We start from the raw sequence: 9098 nt of genomic DNA on the forward strand, positions 1-9098 counted from the left end.
CTCACCAGCAACACATCCGACAGAGGTTTAACATCCAGAATATACAACGAACTCAAAAAACAGAGAATCAAAACAAGAAGCAACCCAATTAAAAGATGGGCTAAGGAGATGAACAGAGAGTTCTCAAAAGAAGAAGTAAAGATGGCTATGAAACATCTTAAAAGATGTTCAACATCACTAATAATTAGGAAAATGCAAATTAAAACCACTTTAAGATTTCATCTTACCCCAGTCAGACTGGCTAAGATCAAGAAAACAAATGATACCAAATGTTGAAGAGGATGTGGGGAAACGGGAACACTCATCTACTGCTGGTGGGGCTGCAAAGTGGTTCAACCCCTATGGAAAGCAGTGTGGAGCACTCTTAAAAAACTACAAATGAACCTACCATTTGACCCAGTTATACCACTCCTTGGCATATACCCAAAGAACTCACTCCTATTGCAAAGACACATGTACACCCATGTTTGTTCCTGCTCTTTTCACAATAGCTAAGAGATGGAAGCAACCTAAGTGTCCCTCAATTGATGAGTGGATAATGAAAATGTGGTTCATTTATATGATGGAGTTTTACTCAGCAGTAAAGAAAGATGAAATCATGAAATTTGCAGGTAAATGGATGGAACTAGAAACTGTTATACTAAGTGAAGTAACAGACTCAGTAAAAAAAAAAGACATATGTTCTCCCTCATATGTGGATCCTAGAACCAGAATCTGATAAATAAGTATGCAACCAGATGTAACTACAGGCACCAGGATAATGGAAAGGAAACAGGGAGGTAAAGGAAAAGAAAGAACCTGAAAGAGAAGAGCAGTAAGAAACAGGTGTTAATAAGGGAGATATGGATAAAAATTGGGTTAGTTTAAGGGAGGGGGGAGGGAAGGGTATACAAGGAACCTAGGGCATAAAGGGAAAGTGAGTATCTTTTTCTATTGCTCTCTACCAGTAGAAAAATTTTTTTAATTAGATATTATATAAGTTTGTATATGTTTGCAATGTATACTAATTGTTCACCACCACCTCCCTACCACCCTGTTCTTCCCCCCACATTCCCACAAATCTCTTTCACACATGAAAGTCTATTAATTTTGCTTTGTGACTCACTGAAATTAAGCAGAAATTCCATGGGTTTGGAACGGTTCATTGGAGCCTGGTAGGCTTAGCAGTGTGTACATAACTGAAGACGGTGATTCCCCTTCTCCCAGAATCTATCCATGGCCTCTAGTTTAGTGGTACAGGATAGGGCTCCTTGAGCTCCTCCCCAGTTCTTGGCTAATTGTTTATAGGGTTGGTCTTGTGTAGGTAACTAAAGTTGTGAGTTAATGGCTGCAGTGGTTGTACTGAGTCTAGAAAATGGCATTTCCTGGCCTGTACCATTGTCTTTTGACTCCTATATACTTCTCACTCCACTCTTGCATAATTTTCCCTAAGCCCAACAGGAGATTGTATAAATGTGTTGTTTATGGCTGGGCCCACAAGTATCACTTATTCTTTGTGTCTTGGATAGCCTTGAGTCTCTGCATTCACCCATGCATTTTAAAGAGAGTGTTCTCTGTTTAATGTTGGGAGTATCATTTGCATAGTAATATAAGCATAGATATTTAATTTAGAATGCAGATTGTTGTCATGCCCACTTAGTTAAGTATCAGTGATAAGTTTTGTTTGGGATTGCATTGAATTTGTAGGTTGCTTTTGGTAGGATGGACATTTTCACAGTATTAATGCTTCCAATCCATGAACATGGAAGATCTTTACATCTTCTACTGCCTTCTTCATGAAGTTTATTCTTCAATACTGTAAAGTATTCATTGTAGAGGTCTTTAACTTCACTGGTTATATTTATTCCAAGATATTTTACTTAATGTAAGGCTGCTGTGAATGGGATTGTTTCCTTTCTTTCCCAATCTGTTTGCCATTCGTTAATATAGAAAGGCTAGTAATGTTTGCTTGAATTGTGTATTCTGTCACTTTCCTTGAAGTGTCTATCAGCTCTTAGAATTTTCTTGTGGAATCTTTTGTTTTCTTATATATAGGATCATTTGTCTGCAGATATGGACACTTTAACTTCTATCTTCTTTGCATTCTTTTAAAAATACTTTGAGTTTTTGTGATTTTCATACAATAGTTCTTAATTGAATTTAGACCCCTTCCCCATCCATGCCCCCACATACCCTTCCACATACTGGATCTCATACATTGGGTCTTATATGTTAAGTCCTATCCAGTCAAACATTTGTACCCAGCTGTCCTTTGGTGTATGTTTATCCACTGGAGTCTATCCCAGCCTATCTAGAGATCTTAAAGAAGATCTACTATCCCTCACCCAAGCAGTAATCAGTTGCTAACAGTTCCCAGTCTAGGGCCAGCCCAGTTCCCATTTCTTTTGCTCCACGCTGGACCCTTGTCTAATTGAGTCGACATCATTCTTGGGCATGATGCCACTATTGCTGCGAGTTCACATGAGCAAGCTTCCAATGGCTTGAAAGCCTTTTTCCCTATGTTCATGATCCCTGGCTCTTACAACCTTTCTGTTCCCTCTTCCACAGTGGTCTCTAAACCCATTGATGGGTGAGGTTTAATATAAGAGTCCTATCCAAGGATACACACTCTGTAGTCTCTTATTCTTTAAAACAGCTGGTTGTGACCTTCTGTGTGCATCGTACTTTGTTGTATAAGGAAGCTTTGATGGTGAGAGTTGAGGGATGCACTAGTATTCTCTCCACCCCTTGTTCTGCTATGTTCCATGAACCTTAGGTATAGAGGTTCCACTGTACATATGTCACCTAGGGCTGGGCATCTCTCAGACTGATATTCTCTGTGTTTGACCAGTTGTGGAACTCTGTAATAGCCTCCATCTTTTGCAAGAAAAAACTTCTTTGATTAATGGTGTATGGTGTTCTTATCTGTAAATATAAGGCTCTATATTTAGCATATGGTAAGAAATCTCATTTGTCTAGAGGTATGACAGAGGTAGGATTTTCTCTAGGATCTATGACCTCCCCAGCCTTGTGTATTTAGCTCTAATTACAGCGCCACCCATGAGTTCCTTCCTATTATGAGTACTTTAATTCCCTCCCCCCCAAGATAACAGTGCCACTACTGTACCAATAGAGGTATTTGCTATACCAGTTTTTGTGGTTTAGAGCTGGGATGGACCATTGATTGATTTTTCTCCCTTAGCGGCTTGCATAATGTCTTCTAGCACTATAAAAGCTAGTCTTCAGAGAGAAGGCTTCCAGGTTGGTTCCAGCTTCATTGCTCCAAGCCCTGTGTCTGAAGTATGTACTGTCTTCAGCAATAGGGTCTTATCTTTAAAGTTCTGGGAGATAACCAAGGGCTCTAGCAATAGCCTGTATTATTTTGGGAGTCTCTTGGACTACTCTGACCAATAACTTGAGGGAAGTCTCTCCTGCCTGGCACTGTGATACTTGCCATACAGCCCCCAGGTATACACATGCACTAATGTTCACATACCGTATATGTAGTTCTCAGGGGGTTCCTGAGCCAGCACATTTCCCTCTGACTTTCATTTTCATTCAATTCTAAGAACTTTTTATTTCTTTCTTAATTTCTTCCTTGATCCAGTTTTCATTCAGTCGTGTATTATTTGGCTTCCATGAGCTTATGCACTTTTTCCCATTTTGTTTGTTATTGATATCCACCTTTATTCCTTTGTGATCAGACTGAATAGAGTGATGCTTCAATTTTCCTAAATGTGTTGAGACTTGCTTTGTGACCTAATGTGTAGTCAGTTTTTGAGTAAAGTCTATGGGCTTCTGAGAATAAAGTGGATTTTTTGGTGTTTGGGTGAAATGTTCTGCAGCTGTCTTTTAGGTCCATTTGATTATGACGCCATTTAACTTCAGTGTTCTCTGTTTAATTTTTGTCTGATTGACCTGTCAGTTGATGAGAGTTGGGTATTCAAGTCACCCACTATTACTACGTTGGAGTCAATGTGTGATTTTTCAATCTAGTAGTTTATTTTATGAAATTGTCCCTGTGTGTGGCTCATATATGTTTAGGTCTTATTTCTGTTTTCTTACAGTACTTTTTTCCATCCTGTTATACTAAGGTGGTGTCACTCATTGAAGTGCAGGTGTGTTTCTTGGAGGCAGCAAATCAATGGCTCCTGTTTTCTAATCCAGTCAATAAATAGATGTCTTTTCACTGGGGAGATGAAACCATTAATACTGAGAGTCATTATTAACCAATGTTTATTAATTCCTGTTATGTTGGTGTTATAGTGTTGTTCTCTTACACCTCTTTTGGTTACTTGTTATGGGATAATTTACTTATTCTTCATGCCCTCTTGTGAGTGTTAATCTTCTCTTCAGACCAAAATATTCCATTGAGTATTCACTGTGGACCTGGCTTCGTGGACATAGATTCCTTAAATCTGTTTTTATCATGGAAGATATTTTCTCTTTTGATAACAACTGCTATCCCTGCCACTGTCCACTGTGCTGTCAGCACCCCCATCCATTCCCCCCTATCTGCCCTTCTGGTAAATCTAGTCAGCCAGAGGTCCCTGTTCCAGGAGGATCAGCTGTTCCTTATCAACGGCAATCCATTGTCAGTATTCCTTTGGATAGAATTGGGGTCTGCTGTTCATGTTTCCAGTAGTATGTTGGGTTACTGTCTGGAAGAGCCTTTATCTATGGCCAAGAACTCGACTGAAGGTATCGCCTGTCTGGCTTTGCTGTTTGTTGAGTAACTTTTAGTTATGTATATGTATGCTCTTATGAAATTATATTGGCCCCTTTAATCTTTGGTTATACTTCCCTTTTGGGTGTTTAAGGACATACCATTGGACCAGATAAACTGATTTGTTTTCACTCTTGAGGTCGTTTGAGGATCTGTTCCTCAGGGGTCCCATGGGCTTGGGAGAAGTCCCTGGCTCCTTTCTTTTACCAGTTCCATCTACGTGAAGATAAGTCAAAGGTCCTGCTCGACCATTGTTGGCTTCTCTTGGAAGCATGGAGGAAATGATTCCTCTGTGTTGACCCTCCTCTTTATAGACTGGACACTGGTTCAAGTCCATCTGGTGGGGTCTCCTTGGCCTCCTTGATCAAGAGGTCAGATGACCCACCACCATTACAGGACCATTTTTATGTTTTTGCTTCTAGGCATCTGCAGTTATGTTATTGGTGGTGTTTTTTGGTATGAATAATTGATATCATCTTTATTAACTGGGTATTTTTATCTTTGTTTGCTATTATTCCAACTTGTCAGATTGTGGCCTACCTGAGTGGTGTTTGGTGTTCAACCTTGGGGCCACTTTGTGTTGCTGTGCAAATGGACTCTAAGAAGTGGCCTCATGGGACTGGAGAGATGGCTCAGTGGTTAAGAGCACTGGCTGCTCTTGCAGAGGACCCAGGCTTGATTCCTAGCACCCACATGGTGGCTAACAACCATCCATAACTCCAGTTTTAGGGGATCTAATGCCCCATGGGCATTGCACAATGCAAGTGCACCTATCTACATGCAAGCAATACATTCATGCACATAAAATAAAAATAATAAAAAAATGTTTTTTTAAAAGAAGTGATCTCATTACAACTAAGGATAGGTGCAACTTCTGAGTGAGCCTGCAGTTCCAGGGGAGACTCCACACAGTCCAGGGTGTCAGGGTGGGCTGGATGGCTGCTAGGTGAGTGGGCTGGCAGATTTTTGATTGGAAGGATCGGGTGATTCTAATTCAATGGTAACCAGGAAAATTTGCTAAATTACCTCCTGACTTGGGTCCTTCTGGGGTGTTGTACAGATTGTGAAACCCTAGTTATGCCTGGAAGTGTTGACTGAAAGAGCAGGAGACATTCTGTAAAACTGATCAAGTTGGACTGATTATGAAGACTGTTCCTCCAACACTAGGCCCAGAGGACTGCAGAAAGAGAATGCTGGAGCCAGAGAAATTATAGGTCTGGTGATATATGACATGAGCAGGCCCACGAGCTGGAACACTGCACAGGGAATGCTCTCAATGTAATTTTAATTTGTGTTTCCTTAATAAATAAGGAAATTGAACATGTTTTCATTCACTTCATTTTCCTATTTATTGATTGAATTGTCTTTTGTCACTTAGGTTTTTAGTTCTTTATATATTGTACACACCTTTTGTCAGATACAGAGCTAGCAAGGATTTTCTTATGATGAAGCCTTTTTGCTTCATGCAGTCTCATTTGTCAATACTTGGTTTCATTTCCTGAACTGTCAAAGTCCTTTTTAGAAAGTCTTTGTTTGTGTCTGTATCTGAAAGTGTTTTAATTCTATTTTCCTGTGGTGGTTTAAGGTTTTAATGAGTTACATTAAGGTCTCTGATCCATTTTGAATTGATTTTTATTCAGGCTGAGAGACAGGTATCAAGCCTTATCCTTCCGTGTTGGTACGTCCAGTTTGACCAGTGCTATTCATTGAAGAGGATGTCACTTCTTCAATAAATGTTTCTTGAAATTTTGTAAAAAAATCAGGTGACTGAAGCCTTCTGGGCTTATCTTTGAGATCCCTCTTCTATTTCATTAGTATACTGATCTTTTGTACATGTACCATGCTTAATATGACTGTAGTATGAATTGAAATCTGGCATTGTGATACCTTCAGCATTGTCCTTTTTGCTTAGGATTTCTTTGACTGTTTGAGGACATTTTTACTTCCATATAAATTTTAGGAATTAACAAAATTTCTTTGAAGAGCATTATTGGAATTTTGATGAGTCTATCTCTTTGAGATCATGTTTTCAAATTTTTTGCATAAACATATATAAGTGGGATGCTGACTAATGATGTTATTTAAAATTTTTTTGACAAAACTTCATACTTATGATAGTTAATTTGGATTGCCAAATTGATTAGATTAAGGAACCACCTTAGTATTACTTAAGCACACCTTGGGGTATATCTGTGAGGGTTTTTCCAAAAAATATTGAGTGGGGTAACTCACCCATAATGCGGCTGCCACCATCCCATGGACTGAGGCCATGAACTGAATAAAAAGTAAGATAGAAGAAAACCAGCTGAGTTCAAGAAACTCCCTTTCCCTGCATCCTGATCCACTCATATGTAAGCAGGAAGTCTCAATCTCCCTTTTTGAGTTAAAATAACTCAAATTTACTTTTTTGCATTTTTATTGAGCTTTTGTATCCATACAACAGTTCTTAATCAAATTTAGATCCCTCCCCCATTGCTGCCTCCCCCACCGAACCTCATGCATTCTGCCATACATGCCAAGTCCTATTCTTTCAGGCATTTGTACCCAACTGTCCCTCCATGTAAATGTGTCCATTGGCATCTAGTCAGCCCATCTATTGGCCATATGTAAGTCATATTCTCCCTCACCCAGCAGCAATCAGTCTTGAATAGTTCTCATTCTAGTGTCAACCCGCCACCTATTTCTCTCCTCCCCTTTGGGTCCTTGTCTGATTGATTTGGCATGGGTCCTGTGCTCAATGCCACCATTGCCACAAGCTCACATGTACAAGCTTACAGTGGCTTGGAAACCTCTGCTTCCCTGTGTTCAGTGCTGACTCTTACAGTCTTTCTGCCCCCTCTTCCACAATGGTCCCTGAGTTGTGGGTAGATGGGGTTCCATATAGGAGTCCTATCCTACACTCTATAGTATCTTATTCTTTAAATCATGGCCAGTTGTGGCCTTCTGTAGCAGGAGAGGACATCACACTCTGTTGTATAAGGAAGCTTCAATGGTGAGAGTTGAGGAATGCATTAGTTTTCTACCTCTTATCCCACTATGTTCTGTGAGCCTTAGTTGTAGAGGTTCAACCCTAGATGGTCGCCTAGTACTGGGAATCTCTCAGACATATACTCTCTGTGTCTGACCAGGGGTGCAGTTCTGTAATAGCCTCCATCTGTTGCAAAAAGAAGCTTCTTTGATGACTGCTGTACAGTATGCTTGTCTGTAAATATAAGGGTCGATATTTAGCATATAATAAGATGTTTCATTTGTCTTGAGATATGAAAGAGATAGGGTTTTCTTTAGGATCTATGTCCTCTCCTGCCATGTGTATTTGGCTGAGTTTACAGTGCCACCCTTGAGTTCCTCCCATTGAGAAGGCTTTAAGTTCAATTAGATAGCTGTTGATTGCTGCCCCCCCCAGATAACAGTGCCACTACTGAACCAATAGAGGTAGTTTTCTATGACAGTCCTTATGGCTATTAGGCTTTAGGGCTGGGTTGGACCATTGATTATTTTCTCCCTTGGTTTGCATATCATCATCTAAGCCTTATTATAGCTGAACTTCAGTTAGAAGGCTTGCAGGTTAGTTCCTGCTCCATTGTTTCAAGTCCAGTACCCTAAGTATGTCCTGTCCTCAACAGCATGGTTTTATCTGCTAGTTCTGAGAGATAAGCAAGAAGTAATAGCCTGTTGGTACTATGTAAGAGGATGGAGATGTTGAGTACAAGGAATCTCAAATTCACAAATTACGATAGAAACATCTATCACAGGTAACATTTTTTTATTATCAGGCTTCAGGAGGAAACTGTGTGGTAATGAATTTTACAATATGAACATGGTCTTGACAAATAACTTTTACTTAACCTTGAAACCACAAAGTTAATCTTATCTTAGCTTGTTTATAATGTAGACAAGCTCTCTGAGCCTTGCAGTCCTCTTGTCGTCTGCCCATATAACTATTCTCCCATGACCCATCTGTACCTTTGATCCAGAATAATGAATGTGTGTATGTTTTACATATCAAAGTGCTTCAAACAGTGCTTATTTCATTGAATCAAAGAGAGATAATTATCTTCTTTGTGTTGCAAACAATAGAAACTATTAAATTGATAACATCAGTTTGTGGTTGTGTCTGAGCCATTCGAAGTCTGGAGGGGATCTGAAATGACAAAATCCTTCTGATAAGGGTCCATTTTTGCTTCCCTTTTTCATGCTGGATAAACTGTTTCAGCAAAATAAAGATCAAGCCTTTGTTTGGGAGCACAGTTCAGAGAATTGTGAAGGAACAAGTTCTCAGTAGTTTTGGTCTTCTCTTGGCTAAAATAGATGCTGAGTCAGGCTGTCTTTGTCTTTGTGTGGCCATAATGTGACATCACATAGTAAATGCTGCCAAACTACAGCTAAAGATGCT

Source organism: Nannospalax galili, unplaced genomic scaffold, assembly GCF_000622305.1.
Source record: "Nannospalax galili isolate Female #2095 unplaced genomic scaffold, S.galili_v1.0 scaffold671, whole genome shotgun sequence".
NCBI lineage: Eukaryota > Metazoa > Chordata > Mammalia > Rodentia > Spalacidae > Nannospalax > Nannospalax galili.